Raw genomic sequence first — 16,725 nt, 5'->3', positions numbered from 1 at the left:
GTGCAAAATAATTTTTTTTGTTCATTAATAATAGGGTGCCAGTCATGTGGAAACCACTAAAAAATTTTCCTGAGACATTTCATTGCAAATTGCACACATTGAATTTTTTTTTTATGTTCATTAATAATGGCAGCCAGTCATGTGGAAACCACTGAAAAATTTTGCTGAGACATTTCATTGCAAATTGCACACATTAAAGTTTTTTTTTTATGTTCATTAATAATGGCAGCCAGTCATGTGGAAACCACTGAAAAGTTTCCCTGAGACATTTCATTGCAAATTGCACACATTAAAGTTATTTTTTATGTTCATTAATAATGGCAGCCAGTCATGTGGAAACCACTGAAAAATTTTCCTGAGACATTTCATTGCAAATTGCACACATTAAAGTTTTTTTTTATGTTCATTAATAATGGCAGCCAGTCATGTGAAAACCACTGAAAAATTTTCCTGAGACATTTCATTGCAAATTGCACACATTAAAGTTTTTTTTTATGTTCATTAATAACGGCAGCCAGTCATGTGGAAACCACTGAAAAATTTTCCTGAGACATTTCATTGCAAAGTGCACACATTAAAGTTTTTTTTTTATGTTCATTAATAATGGTAGCCAGTCATGTGGAAACCACTGAAAAATTTTCCTGAGACATTTTATTGCAAAATGCACACATTGAACAAGAATTTTTTCAAAATTTTTCAAAGTTCTTTTGATACTTCAAAAGTTTATTTTTATGTTCAGTAATATTGTTTTATCATTCCAAAACATGTTAGCACCACTAAAGCTACAGTAGAACTTGGATAACATCACCCCAGGAGAAACAGAAAAAGTGACGACTTACACGAACTGACGACTTACACGAAAATTTTTCAAAATTTCCTTCATACTGCAAAAGTTTATTTTGATGTTCAGTAATATTGTTTTATTATTCCAAATCGTGTTAGCACCGCTAAAACTTGGTTTAAAGTTAAAAAGTTGTCAATGAACAAAAGTTCATTGAATTGCTTATACCTGCATTGAGAGCTGTGCAGCTGCTTTATTTAAGGAGATAGCGTATATTTTAAATTAAAGTCACACTCTAATTATTTTTTTTGACTAAAGTTATTGTAAATGGCCTAAGATATTTTATCCTACACAAAAAGTTTCGATTATCAAGAATAAAAATTTTTTCGAAAATCTTTTTCAAAAATTTTTTCAAGACATTACATTGTCATTTCATACAGTGAAAACAAAATTTATTCCGAAGCTTTCCAATTCTTTTTGTTTGAAACTAACGTCATTAAAAATTGTCTAAGAAAGTTGTTTTACGTACAAAAAGTGAACATTATTGAAAAAAATTGTGTTTTCAAAAAAAATTTTCAAAAATTTTTCTAAGACATTTCATACAGTGAAAAATAATTTTTTTTTGCTAAAGTATCCAATTCTTTTTGTTTGAAACTAACGTCATAAAAAATTGTCTAAGAAAGTTGTTTTACGTACAAAAATTGAACATTATTGAAAAAATCAAAAATTGTTTGCAAAATTTTTTATAAGACATTTCATAACTCATTGCACACATTGAACAAGAATTTTTTTCAAAGTTTTTCAAAATTTTTTTCCTACTGCAAAAGTTTATTTTTATGTTCAGTAATATTGTTTTATCATTCCAAAACATGTTAGCACCACTAAAACTTAGTTTCAAGTTAAAAAGTTGTCAATTACCAAAAATTCATTGAATTGCTTATACCTGCATTGAGAGCTGCGCAGCAGCTTTATTTAAGGAGATAGCGTATATTTTAAGTTAAAGTCGCACTCTAATTATTTTTTTTGACTAAAGTTATTGTAAATGGCCTAAGATGTTTTATCCTACAAAAAAAGTTTCGATTATCAAGAAAAAAAATTTTTTTCGAAAATCTTTTTCAAAAATTTTTCCAAGACATTACATTGTCATTTCATACAGTGAAAAAAAAAATTTTTTTCGAAGCTTTCCAATTCTTTTTGTTTGAAACTAACGTCATTAAAAATTGTCCAAGAAAGTTGTTTTACGTACTAAAAGTGACAATTATTGAAAAAAATTGTCTTTTCAAAAAAAATTTTCAAAAAATTTTCTTAGTTATTTCATACAGTGAAAAATAAATTTTTTTGCGAAACTATCCAATTCTTTTTGTTTGAAACTAACGTCATTAAAAATTGTCTAAGAAAGTTGTTTTACGTACTAACTGTGAACATTATTGAAAAAATCAAAAATTGTTTGCAAAATTTTTTATAAGACATTTCATAACTCATTGCACACATTGAACAAGTATATTTTTCAAAGTTTTTTTCATACTGCAAAAGTTTATTTTTATGTTCAGTAATAATGTTTTATCATTCCAAAACGTGTTAGCACCGCTAAAACTTGGTTTCAAGTTAAAAAGTATTCAATGAACAAAAGTTCATTGAATTGGTTATACCTGCATTGAGAGCTGTGCAGCTGTTTTATTTAAGGAGATAGCGTATATTTTAAGTTAAAGTCACACTCTAATTATTTTTTTTGACTAAAGTTATTGTAAATGGCCTAAGATGTTTTATCCTACAAAAAAAGTTTCGATTATCAAGAAAAAAAATTTTTTTCGAAAATCTTTTTCAAAAATTTTTCCAAGACATTACATGGTCATTTCAAACAGTGAAAAAAAATTTTTTTCCGAAGCTTTCCAATTCTTTTTGTTTGAAACTAATGTCATTAAAAATTGTCTAAGAAAGTTGTTTTACGTACTAAAAGTGAACATTATTAAAAAAAATTGTCTTTTCAAAAAAAATTTTCAAAAATTTTTCTAAGACATTCCATACAGTGCAAAATAATTTTTTTTGTTCATTAATAATAGGGTGCCAGTCATGTGGAAACCACTAAAAAATTTTCCTGAGACATTTCATTGCAAATTGCACACATTGAATTTTTTTTTTTATGTTCATTAATAATGGCAGCCAGTCATGTGGAAACCACTGAAAAATTTTGCTGAGACATTTCATTGCAAATTGCACACATTAAAGTTTTTTTTTTATGTTCATTAATAATGGCAGCCAGTCATGTGGAAACCACTGAAAAATTTCCCTGAGACATTTCATTGCAAATTGCACACATTAAAGTTTTTTTTTATGTTCATAAATAATGGCAGCCAGTCATGTGGAAACCACTGAAAAATTTTCCTGAGATATTTCATTGCAAATTGCACACATTAAAGTTTTTTTTTATGTTCATTAATAATGGCAGCCAGTCATGTGGAAACCACTGAAAAGATTTCCTGAGACATTTCATTGCAAATTGCACACATTAAAGTTATTTTTTATGTTCATTAATAATGGCAGCCAGTCATGTGGAAACCACTGAAAAATTTTCCTGAGACATTTCATTGCAAATTGCACACATTAAAGTTTTTTTTTATGTTCATTAATAATGGCAGCCAGTCATGTGAAAACCACTGAAAAATTTTCCTGAGACATTTCATTGCAAATTGCACACATTAAAGTTTTTTTTTATGTTCATTAATAACGGCAGCCAGTCATGTGGAAACCACTGAAAAATTTTCCTGAGACATTTCATTGCAAAGTGCACACATTAAAGTTTTTTTTTTATGTTCATTAATAATGGTAGCCAGTCATGTGGAAACCACTGAAAAATTTTCCTGAGACATTTTATTGCAAAATGCACACATTGAACAAGAATTTTTTCAAAATTTTTCAAAGTTTTTTTCATACTTCAAAAGTTTATTTTTATGTTCAGTAATATTGTTTTATCATTCCAAAACATGTTAGCACCACTAAAGCTACAGTAGAACTTGGATAACGTCACCCCAGGAGAAACAGAAAAAGTGACGACTTACACGAACTGACGACTTACACGAAAATTTTTCAAAACTTCCTTCATACTGCAAAAGTTTATTTTGATGTTCAGTAATATTGTTTTATTATTCCAAATCGTGTTAGCACCGCTAAAACTTGGTTTAAAGTTAAAAAGTTGTCAATGAACAAAAGTTCATTGAATTGCTTATACCTGCATTGAGAGCTGTGCAGCTGCTTTATTTAAGGAGATAGCGTATATTTTAAATTAAAGTCACACTCTAATTATTTTTTTTGACTAAAGTTATTGTAAATGGCCTAAGATATTTTATCCTACACAAAAAGTTTCGATTATCAAGAAAAAAAATTTTTTCGAAAATCTTTTTCAAAAATTTTTTCAAGACATTACATTGTCATTTCATACAGTGAAAACAAAATTTATTCCGAAGCTTTCCAATTCTTTTTGTTTGAAACTAACGTCATTAAAAATTGTCTAAGAAAGTTGTTTTACGTACTAAAAGTGAACATTATTAAAAAAAATTGTCTTTTAAAAAAATATTTTCAAAAATTTTTCTAAGACATTTCATACAGTGCAAAATAATTTTTTTTGTTCATTAATAATAGGGTGCCAGTCATGTGGAAACCACTAAAAAATTTTCCTGAGACATTTCATTGCAAATTGCACACATTGAATTTTTTTTTTATGTTCATTAATAATGGCAGCCAGTCATGTGGAAACCACTGAAAAATTTTGCTGAGACATTTCATTGCAAATTGCACACATTAAAGTTTTTTTTTTATGTTCATTAATAATGGCAGCCAGTCATGTGGAAACCACTGAAAAGTTTCCCTGAGACATTTCATTGCAAATTGCACACATTAAAGTTATTTTTTATGTTCATTAATAATGGCAGCCAGTCATGTGGAAACCACTGAAAAATTTTCCTGAGACATTTCATTGCAAATTGCACACATTAAAGTTTTTTTTTATGTTCATTAATAATGGCAGCCAGTCATGTGAAAACCACTGAAAAATTTTCCTGAGACATTTCATTGCAAATTGCACACATTAAAGTTTTTTTTTATGTTCATTAATAACGGCAGCCAGTCATGTGGAAACCACTGAAAAATTTTCCTGAGACATTTCATTGCAAAGTGCACACATTAAAGTTTTTTTTTTATGTTCATTAATAATGGTAGCCAGTCATGTGGAAACCACTGAAAAATTTTCCTGAGACATTTTATTGCAAAATGCACACATTGAACAAGAATTTTTTCAAAATTTTTCAAAGTTCTTTTGATACTTCAAAAGTTTATTTTTATGTTCAGTAATATTGTTTTATCATTCCAAAACATGTTAGCACCACTAAAGCTACAGTAGAACTTGGATAACATCACCCCAGGAGAAACAGAAAAAGTGACGACTTACACGAACTGACGACTTACACGAAAATTTTTCAAAATTTCCTTCATACTGCAAAAGTTTATTTTGATGTTCAGTAATATTGTTTTATTATTCCAAATCGTGTTAGCACCGCTAAAACTTGGTTTAAAGTTAAAAAGTTGTCAATGAACAAAAGTTCATTGAATTGCTTATACCTGCATTGAGAGCTGTGCAGCTGCTTTATTTAAGGAGATAGCGTATATTTTAAATTAAAGTCACACTCTAATTATTTTTTTTGACTAAAGTTATTGTAAATGGCCTAAGATATTTTATCCTACACAAAAAGTTTCGATTATCAAGAATAAAAATTTTTTCGAAAATCTTTTTCAAAAATTTTTTCAAGACATTACATTGTCATTTCATACAGTGAAAACAAAATTTATTCCGAAGCTTTCCAATTCTTTTTGTTTGAAACTAACGTCATTAAAAATTGTCTAAGAAAGTTGTTTTACGTACAAAAAGTGAACATTATTGAAAAAAATTGTGTTTTCAAAAAAAATTTTCAAAAATTTTTCTAAGACATTTCATACAGTGAAAAATAATTTTTTTTTGCTAAAGTATCCAATTCTTTTTGTTTGAAACTAACGTCATAAAAAATTGTCTAAGAAAGTTGTTTTACGTACTAAAAGTGAACATTATTGAAAAAATCAAAAATTGTTTGCAAAATTTTTTATAAGACATTTCATAACTCATTGCACACATTGAACAAGAATTTTTTTCAAAGTTTTTCAAAATTTTTTTCCTACTGCAAAAGTTTATTTTTATGTTCAGTAATATTGTTTTATCATTCCAAAACATGTTAGCACCACTAAAACTTAGTTTCAATTTAAAAAGTTGTCAATTACCAAAAGTTCATTGAATTGCTTATACCTGCATTGAGAGCTGCGCAGCAGCTTTATTTAAGGAGATAGCGTATATTTTAAGTTAAAGTTGCACTCTAATTATTTTTTTTGACTAAAGTTATTGTAAATGGCCTAAGATATTTTATCCTACACAAAAAATTTCGATTATCAAGAAAAAAATTTTTTTTCGAAAATCTTTTTCAAAATTTTTCCAAGACATTACATTGTCATTTCATACAGTGAAAAAAAAAATTTTTTTCGAAGCTTTCCAATTCTTTTTGTTTGAAACTAACGTCATTAAAAATTGTCTAAGAAAGTTGTTTTACGTACTAAAAGTGACAATTATTGAAAAAAATTGTCTTTTCAAAAAAAATTTTCAAAAATTTTTCTTAGTTATTTCATACAGTGAAAAATAAATTTTTTTGCGAAACTATCCAATTCTTTTTGTTTGAAACTAACGTCATTAAAAATTGTCTAAGAAAGTTGTTTTACGTACTAAATGTGAACATTATTGAAAAAATCAAAAATTGTTTGCAAAATTTTTTATAAGACATTTCATAACTCATTGCACACATTGAACAAGTATATTTTTCAAAATTTTTCAAAATTTTTTTCATACTGCAAAAGTTTATTTTTATGTTCAGTAATAATGTTTTATCATTCCAAAACGTGTTAGCACCGCTAAAACTTGGTTTCAAGTTAAAAAGTATTCAATGAACAAAAGTTCATTGAATTGGTTATACCTGCATTGAGAGCTGTGCAGCTGTTTTATTTAAGGAGATAGCGTATATTTTAAGTTAAAGTCGCACTCTAATTATTTTTTTTGACTAAAGTTATTGTAAATGGCCTAAGATGTTTTATCCTACAAAAAAAGTTTCGATTATCAAGAAAAAAAATTTTTTTCCAAAATCTTTTTCAAAAATTTTTCCAAGACATTACATGGTCATTTCAAACAGTGAAAAATAATTTTTTTCCGAAGCTTTCCAATTCTTTTTGTTTGAAACTAATGTCATTAAAAATTGTCTAAGAAAGTTGTTTTACGTACTAAAAGTGAACATTATTAAAAAAAATTGTCTTTTCAAAAAAAATTTTCAAAAATTTTTCTAAGACATTCCATACAGTGCAAAATAATTTTTTTTGTTCATTAATAATAGGGTGCCAGTCATGTGGAAACCACTAAAAAATTTTCCTGAGACATTTCATTGCAAATTGCACACATTGAATGTTTTTTTTATGTTCATTAATAATGGCAGCCAGTCATGTGGAAACCACTGAAAAATTTTCCTGAGACATTTCATTGCAAATTGCACACATTAAAGTTTTTTTTTTATGTTCATTAATAATGGCAGCCAGTCATGTGGAAACCACTGAAAAATTTCCCTGAGACATTTCATTGCAAATTGCACACATTAAAGTTTTTTTTTATGTTCATAAATAATGGCAGCCAGTCATGTGGAAACCACTGAAAAATTTTCCTGAGATATTTCATTGCAAATTGCACACATTAAAGTTTTTTTTTATGTTCATTAATAATGGCAGCCAGTCATGTGGAAACCACTGAAAAGATTTCCTGAGACATTTCATTGCAAATTGCACACATTAAAGTTATTTTTTATGTTCATTAATAATGGCAGCCAGTCATGTGGAAACCACTGAAAAATTTTCCTGAGACATTTCATTGCAAAATGCACACATTGAACAAGAATTTTTTTCAAAATTTTTCAAAGTTCTTTTCATACTTCAAAAGTTTATTTTTATGTTCAGTAATATTGTTTCATCAATCCAAAACATGTTAGCACCACTAAAGCTACAGTAGAACTTGGATAACGTCACCCCAGGAGAAACAGAAAAAGTGACGACTTACACGAACTGACGACTTACACGAAAATTTTTCAAAATTTCTTTCATACTGCAAAAGTTTATTTTGATGTTCAGTAATATTGTTTTATTATTCCAAAACGTGTTAGCACCGCTAAAACTTGGTTTAAAGTTAAAAAGTTGTCAATGAACAAAAGTTCATTGAATTGCTTATACCTGCATTGAGAGCTGTGCAGCTGCTTTATTTAAGGAGATAGCGTATATTTTAAGTTAAAGTCACACTCTAATTATTTATTTTGACTAAAGTTATTGTAAATGGCCTAAGATATTTTATCCTACACAAAAAGTTTCGATTATCAAGAAAAAAATTTTTTTTCGAAAATCTTTTTCAAAATTTTTCCAAGACATTACATTGTCATTTCATACAGTGAAAAAAAAAATTTTTTTCGAAGCTTTCCAATTCTTTTTGTTTGATACTAACGTCATTAAAAATTGTCTAAGAAAGTTGTTTTACGTACTAAAAGTGAACATTATTGAAAAAATCAAAAATTGTTTGCAAAATTTTTTATAAGACATTTCATAACTCATTGCACACATTGAACAAGAATTTTTTTCAAAGTTTTTCAAAATTTTTTTCCTACTGCAAAAGTTTATTTTTATGTTCAGTAATATTGTTTTATCATTCCAAAACATGTTAGCACCACTAAAACTTAGTTTCAAGTTAAAAAGTTGTCAATTACCAAAAATTCATTGAATTGCTTATACCTGCATTGAGAGCTGCGCAGCAGCTTTATTTAAGGAGATAGCGTATATTTTAAGTTAAAGTCGCACTCTAATTATTTTTTTTGACTAAAGTTATTGTAAATGGCCTAAGATGTTTTATCCTACAAAAAAAGTTTCGATTATCAAGAAAAAAAATTTTTTTCGAAAATCTTTTTCAAAAATTTTTCCAAGACATTACATGGTCATTTCAAACAGTGAAAAAAAATTTTTTTCCGAAGCTTTCCAATTCTTTTTGTTTGAAACTAATGTCATTAAAAATTGTCTAAGAAAGTTGTTTTACGTACTAAAAGTGAACATTATTAAAAAAAATTGTCTTTTCAAAAAAAATTTTCAAAAATTTTTCTAAGACATTTCATACAGTGCAAAATAATTTTTTTTGTTCATTAATAATAGGGTGCCAGTCATGTGGAAACCACTAAAAAATTTTCCTGAGACATTTCATTGCAAATTGCACACATTGAATGTTTTTTTTGTGTTCATTAATAATGGCAGCCAGTCATGTGGAAACCACTGAAAAATTTTCCTGAGACATTTCATTGCAAATTGCACACATTAAAGTTTTTTTTTTATGTTCATTAATAATGGCAGCCAGTCATGTGGAAACCACTGAAAAATTTCCCTGAGACATTTCATTGCAAATTGCACACATTAAAGTTTTTTTTTATGTTCATAAATAATGGCAGCCAGTCATGTGGAAACCACTGAAAAATTTTCCTGAGATATTTCATTGCAAATTGCACACATTAAAGTTTTTTTTTATGTTCATTAATAATGGCAGCCAGTCATGTGGAAACCACTGAAAAGATTTCCTGAGACATTTCATTGCAAATTGCACACATTAAAGTTATTTTTTATGTTGATTAATAATGGCAGCCAGTCATGTGGAAACCACTGAAAAATTTTCCTGAGACATTTCATTGCAAATTGCACACATTAAAGTTTTTTTTATGTTCATTAATAATGGCAGCCAGTCATGTGGAAACCACTGAAAAATTTTCCTGAGACATTTCATTGCAAATTGCACACATTAAAGTTTTTTTTTATGTTCATTAATAACGGCAGCCAGTCATGTGGAAACCACTGAAAAATTTTCCTGAGACATTTCATTGCAAAGTGCACACATTAAAGTTTTTTTTTTATGTTCATTAATAATGGTAGCCAGTCATGTGGAAACCACTGAAAAATTTTCCTGAGACATTTTATTGCAAAATGCACACATTGAACAAGAATTTTTTCAAAATTTTTCAAAGTTCTTTTCATACTTCAAAAGTTTATTTTTATGTTCAGTAATATTGTTTTATCATTCCAAAACATGTTAGCACCACTAAAGCTACAGTAGAACTTGGATAACGTCACCCCAGGAGAAACAGAAAAAGTGACGACTTACACGAACTGACGACTTACACGAAAATTTTTCAAAATTTCCTTCATACTGCAAAAGTTTATTTTGATGTTCAGTAATATTGTTTTATTATTCCAAAACTTGTTAGCACCGCTAAAACTTGGTTTAAAGTTAAAAAGTTGTCAATGAACAAAAGTTCATTGAATTGCTTATACCTGCATTGAGAGCTGTGCAGCTGCTTTATTTAAGGAGATAGCGTATATTTTAAGTTAAAGTCACACTCTAATTATTTTTTTTGACTAAAGTTATTGTAAATGGCCTAAGATATTTTATCCTACACAAAAAGTTTCGATAATCAAAAAAAAAAATTTTTTCGAAAATCTTTTTCAAAAATTTTTTCAAGACATTACATTGTCATTTCATACAGTGAAAAAAAAAATTTTTTTCGAAGCTTTCCAATTCTTTTTGTTTGAAACTAACGTCATTAAAAATTGTCTAAGAAAGTTGTTTTACGTACTAAAAGTGACAATTATTGAAAAAAATTGTCTTTTCAAAAAAAATTTTCAAAAATTTTACTTAGTTATTTCATACAGTGAAAAATAAATTTTTTTGCGAAACTATCCAATTCTTTTTGTTTGAAACTAACGTCATTAAAAATTGTCTAAGAAAGTTGTTTTACGTACTAAATGTGAACATTATTGAAAAAATCAAAAATTGTTTGCAAAATTTTTTATAAGACATTTCATAACTCATTGCACACATTAAACAAGAATATTTTTCAAAATTTTTCAAAATTTTTTTCATACTGCAAAAGTTTATTTTTATGTTCAGTAATAATGTTTTATCATTCCAAAACGTGTTAGCACCGCTAAAACTTGGTTTCAAGTTAAAAAGTATTCAATGAACAAAAGTTCATTGAATTGGTTATACCTGCATTGAGAGCTGTGCAGCTGTTTTATTTAAGGAGATAGCGTATATTTTAAGTTAAAGTCACACTCTAATTATTTTTTTTGACTAAAGTTATTGTAAATGGCCTAAGATGTTTTATCCTACAAAAAAAGTTTCGATTATCAAGAAAAAAAATTTTTTTCGAAAATCTTTTTCAAAAATTTTTCCAAGACATTACATGGTCATTTCAAACAGTGAAAAAAAATTTTTTTCCGAAGCTTTCCAATTCTTTTTGTTTGAAACTAATGTCATTAAAAATTGTCTAAGAAAGTTGTTTTACGTACTAAAAGTGAACATTATTAAAAAAAATTGTCTTTTCAAAAAAAATTTTAAAAAATTTTTCTAAGACATTTCATACAGTGCAAAATAATTTTTTTTGTTCATTAATAATAGGGTGCCAGTCATGTGGAAACCACTAAAAAATTTTCCTGAGACATTTCATTGCAAATTGCACACATTGAATTTTTTTTTTATGTTCATTAATAATGGCAGCCAGTCATGTGGAAACCACTGAAAAATTTGCCTGAGACATTTCATTGCAAATTGCACACATTAAAGTTTTCTTTTATGTTCATTAATAATGGCAGCCAGTCATGTGGAAACCACTGAAAAATTTTCCTGAGACATTTCATTGCAAATTGCACACATTAAAGTTTTTTTTTATGTTCATTAATAATGGCAGCCAGTCATGTGGAAACCACTGAAAAATTTCCCTGAGACATTTCATTGCAAATTGCACACATTAAAGTTTTTTTTTATGTTCATAAATAATGGCAGCCAGTCATGTGGAAACCACTGAAAAATTTTCCTGAGATATTTCATTGCAAATTGCACACATTAAAGTTTTTTTTTATGTTCATTAATAATGGCAGCCAGTCATGTGGAAACCACTGAAAAGATTTCCTGAGACATTTCATTGCAAATTGCACACATTAAAGTTATTTTTTATGTTCATTAATAATGACAGCCAGTCATGTGGAAACCACTGAAAAATTTTCCTGAGACATTTCATTGCAAATTGCACACATTAATGTTTTTTTTTATATTCATTAATAATGGCAGCCAGTCATGTGGAAACCACTGAAAAATTTTGCTGAGATATTTCATTGCAAATTGCACACATTAAAGTTTTTTTTTATGTTCATTAATAATGGCAGCCAGTCATGTGGAAACCACTGAAAAATTTTCCTGAGACATTTTATTGCAAAATGCACACATTGAACAAGAATTTTTTTAAAAATTTTTCAAAGTTCTTTTCATATTTCAAAAGTTTATTTTTATGTTCAGTAATATTGTTTTATCATTCCAAAACATGTTAGCACCACTAAAGCTACAGTAGAACTTGGATAACGTCACCCCAGGAGAAACAGAAAAAGTGACGACTTACACGAACTGACGACTTACACGAAAATTTTTCAAAATTTCCTTCATACTGCAAAAGTTTATTTTGATGTTCAGTAATATTGTTTTATTATTCCAAAACGTGTTAGCACCGCTAAAACTTGGTTTCAAGTTAAAAAGTATTCAATGAACAAAAGTTCATTGAATTGGTTATACCTGCATTGAGAGCTGTGCAGCTGTTTTATTTAAGGAGATAGCGTATATTTTAAGTTAAAGTCACACTCTAATTATTTTTTTTGACTAAAGTTATTGTAAATGGCCTAAGATGTTTTATCCTACAAAAAAAGTTTCGATTATCAAGAAAAAAAATTTTTTTCGAAAATCTTTTTCAAAAATTTTTCCAAGACATTACATGGTCATTTCAAACAGTGAAAAAAAATTTTTTTCCGAAGCTTTCCAATTCTTTTTGTTTGAAACTAATGTCATTAAAAATTGTCTAAGAAAGTTGTTTTACGTACTAAAAGTGAACATTATTAAAAAAAATTGTCTTTTCAAAAAAAATTTTAAAAAATTTTTCTAAGACATTTCATACAGTGCAAAATAATTTTTTTTGTTCATTAATAATAGGGTGCCAGTCATGTGGAAACCACTAAAAAATTTTGCTGAGACATTTCATTGCAAATTGCACACATTGAATTTTTTTTTTATGTTCATTAATAATGGCAGCCAGTCATGTGGAAACCACTGAAAAATTTGCCTGAGACATTTCATTGCAAATTGCACACATTAAAGTTTTCTTTTATGTTCATTAATAATGGCAGCCAGTCATGTGGAAACCACTGAAAAATTTTCCTGAGACATTTCATTGCAAATTGCACACATTAAAGTTTTTTTTTATGTTCATTAATAATGGCAGCCAGTCATGTGGAAACCACTGAAAAATTTCCCTGAGACATTTCATTGCAAATTGCACACATTAAAGTTTTTTTTTATGTTCATAAATAATGGCAGCCAGTCATGTGGAAACCACTGAAAAATTTTCCTGAGATATTTCATTGCAAATTGCACACATTAAAGTTTTTTTTTATGTTCATTAATAATGGCAGCCAGTCATGTGGAAACCACTGAAAAGATTTCCTGAGACATTTCATTGCAAATTGCACACATTAAAGTTATTTTTTATGTTCATTAATAATGACAGCCAGTCATGTGGAAACCACTGAAAAATTTTCCTGAGACATTTCATTGCAAATTGCACACATTAAAGTTTTTTTTTATATTCATTAATAATGGCAGCCAGTCATGTGGAAACCACTGAAAAATTTTCCTGAGATATTTCATTGCAAATTGCACACATTAAAGTTTTTTTTTATGTTCATTAATAATGGCAGCCAGTCATGTGGAAACCACTGAAAAGATTTCCTGAGACATTTCATTGCAAATTGCACACATTAAAGTTATTTTTTATGTTCATTAATAATGGCAGCCAGTCATGTGGAAACCACTGAAAAATTTTCCTGAGACATTTCATTGCAAATTGCACACATTAAAGTTTTTTTTTAAATCAAATATAGTTATTACTATCTGAAGCCTTGATAGTAATAACAAGATAGTAAGAAGAAGAAGGCTTCAGATAGTAATAACAAGTAATAACAAGTAATAACAAGTAATAACAAGTAATAACAAGAAGGCTTCAGATAGTAATAACTATATTTGATTTAATTTGCTCTGCTTTGCTTTTTTGCTTAGCATTGAGCACTTTTTTGTAGTATTAATAGTTTTCATTGTTTTAAAGTTTTTTTTTATGTTCATTAATAATGGCAGCCAGTCATGTGGAAACCACTGAAAAATTTTCCTGAGACATTTCATTGCAAATTGCACACATTAAAGTTTTTTTTTATGTTCATTAATAATGGCAGCCAGTCATGTGGAAACCACTGAAAAATTTTCCTGAGACATTTTATTGCAAAATGCACACATTGAACAAGAATTTTTTTAAAAATTTTTCAAAGTTCTTTTCATACTTCAAAAGTTTATTTTTATGTTCAGTATTATTGTTTTATCATTCCAAAACATGTTAGCACCACTAAAGCTACAGTAGAACTTGGATAACGTCACCCCAGGAGAAACAGAAAAAGTGACGACTTACACGAACTGACGACTTACACAAAAATTTTTCAAAATTTCCTTCATACTGCAAAAGTTTATTTTGATGTTCAGTAATATTGTTTTATTATTCCAAAACGTGTTAGCACCGCTAAAACTTGGTTTAAAGTTAAAAAGTTGTCAATGAACAAAAGTTCATTGAATTGCTTATACCTGCATTGAGAGCTGTGCAGCTGCTTTATTTAAGGAGATAGCGTATATTTTAAGTTAAAGTCACACTCTAATTATTTTTTTTGACTAAAGTTATTGTAAATGGCCTAAGATATTTTATCCTACACAAAAAGTTTCGATTATCAAGAAAAAAAATTTTTTCGAAAATCTTTTTCAAAAATTTTTTTAAGACATTACATGGTCATTTCATACAGTGAAAACAAAATTTATTCCGAAGCTTTCCAATTATTTTTGTTTGAAACTAACGTTTTAAAAAATTGTCTAAGAAAGTTGTTTTACGTACAAAAAGTGAACATTATTGAAAAAAATTGTGTTTTCAAAAAAAATTTTCAAAAATTTTTCTAAGACATTTCATACAGTGAAAAATAATTTTTTTTTGCTAAAGTATCCAATTCTTTTTGTTTGAAACTAACGTCATAAAAAATTGTCTAAGAAAGTTGTTTTACGTACTAAAAGTGAACATTATTAAAAAAATCAAAAATTGTTTGCAAAATTTTTTATAAGACATTTCATAACTCATTGCACACATTGAACAAGAATTTTTTTCAAAGTTTTTCAAAATTTTTTTCCTACTGCAAAAGTTTATTTTTATGTTCAGTAATATTGTTTTATCATTCCAAAACATGTTAGCACCACTAAAACTTAGTTTCAAGTTAAAAAGTTGTCAATTACCAAAAGTTCATTGAATTGCTTATACCTGCATTGAGAGCTGCGCAGCAGCTTTATTTAAGGAAATAGCGTATATTTTAAATTAAAGTCACACTCTAATTATTTTTTTTGACTAAAATTATTGTAAATGGCCTAAGATATTTTATCCTACACAAAAAATTTCGATTATCAAGAAAAAAATTTTTCCAAGACATTACATTGTCATTTCATACAGTGAAAAAAAAAATTTTTTTCGAAGCTTTTCAATTCTTTTTGTTTGAAACTAACGTCATTAAAAATTGTCTAAGAAAGTTGTTTTACGTACTAAAAGTGACAATTATTGAAAAAAATTGTCTTTTCAAAAAAAATTTTCAAAAATTTTTCTTAGTTATTTCATACAGTGAAAAATAAATTTTATTTGCGAAACTATCCAATTCTTTTTGTTTGAAACTAACGTCATTAAAAATTGTCTAAGAAAGTTGTTTTACGTACTAAATGTGAACATTATTGAAAAAATCAAAAATTGTTTGCAAAATTTTTTATAAGACATTTCATAACTCATTGCACACATTAAACAAGAATATTTTTCAAAATTTTTCAAAATTTTTTTCATACTGCAAAAGTTTATTTTTATGTTCAGTAATAATGTTTTATCATTCCAAAACGTGTTAGCACCGCTAAAACTTGGTTTCAAGTTAAAAAGTATTCAATGAACAAAAGTTTATTGAATTGGTTATACCTGCATTGAGAGCTGTGCAGCTGTTTTATTTAAGGAGATATTTTAAGTTAAAGTCACACTCTAATTATTTTTTTTGACTAAAGTTATTGTAAATGGCCTAAGATGTTTTATCCTACAAAAAAAGTTTCGATTATCAAGAAAAAAAATTTTTTTCGAAAATCTTTTTCAAAAATTTTTCCAAGACATTACATGGTCATTTCAAACAGTGAAAAAAAAATTTTTTCCGAAGCTTTCCAATTCTTTTTGTTTGAAACTAATGTCATTAAAAATTGTCTAAGAAAGTTGTTTTACGTACTAAAAGTGAACATTATTAAAAAAAATTGTCTTTTCAAAAAAAATTTTCAAAAATTTTTCTGAGACATTTCATACAGTGCAAAATAATTTTTTTGTTCATTAATAATAGGGTGCCAGTCATGTGGAAACCACTAAAAAATTTTCCTGAGACATTTCATTGCAAATTGCACACATTGAATTTTATTTTTATGTTCATTAATAATGGCAGCCAGTCATGTGGAAACCACTGAAAAATTTTCCTGAGACATTTCATTGCAAATTGCACACATTAAAGTTTTTTTTTATGTTCATTAATAATGGCAGCCAGTCATGTGGAAACCACTGAAAAATTTCCCTGAGACATTTCATTGCAAATTGCACACATTAAAGTTTTTTTTTATGTTCATAAATAATGGC

This window comes from Aplidium turbinatum, chromosome 6 (assembly GCF_918807975.1).
Source record: "Aplidium turbinatum chromosome 6, kaAplTurb1.1, whole genome shotgun sequence".
Classification (NCBI taxonomy): Eukaryota; Metazoa; Chordata; class Ascidiacea; order Aplousobranchia; family Polyclinidae; genus Aplidium; species Aplidium turbinatum.
Note: the sequence above shows the minus strand (reverse complement) of the source record.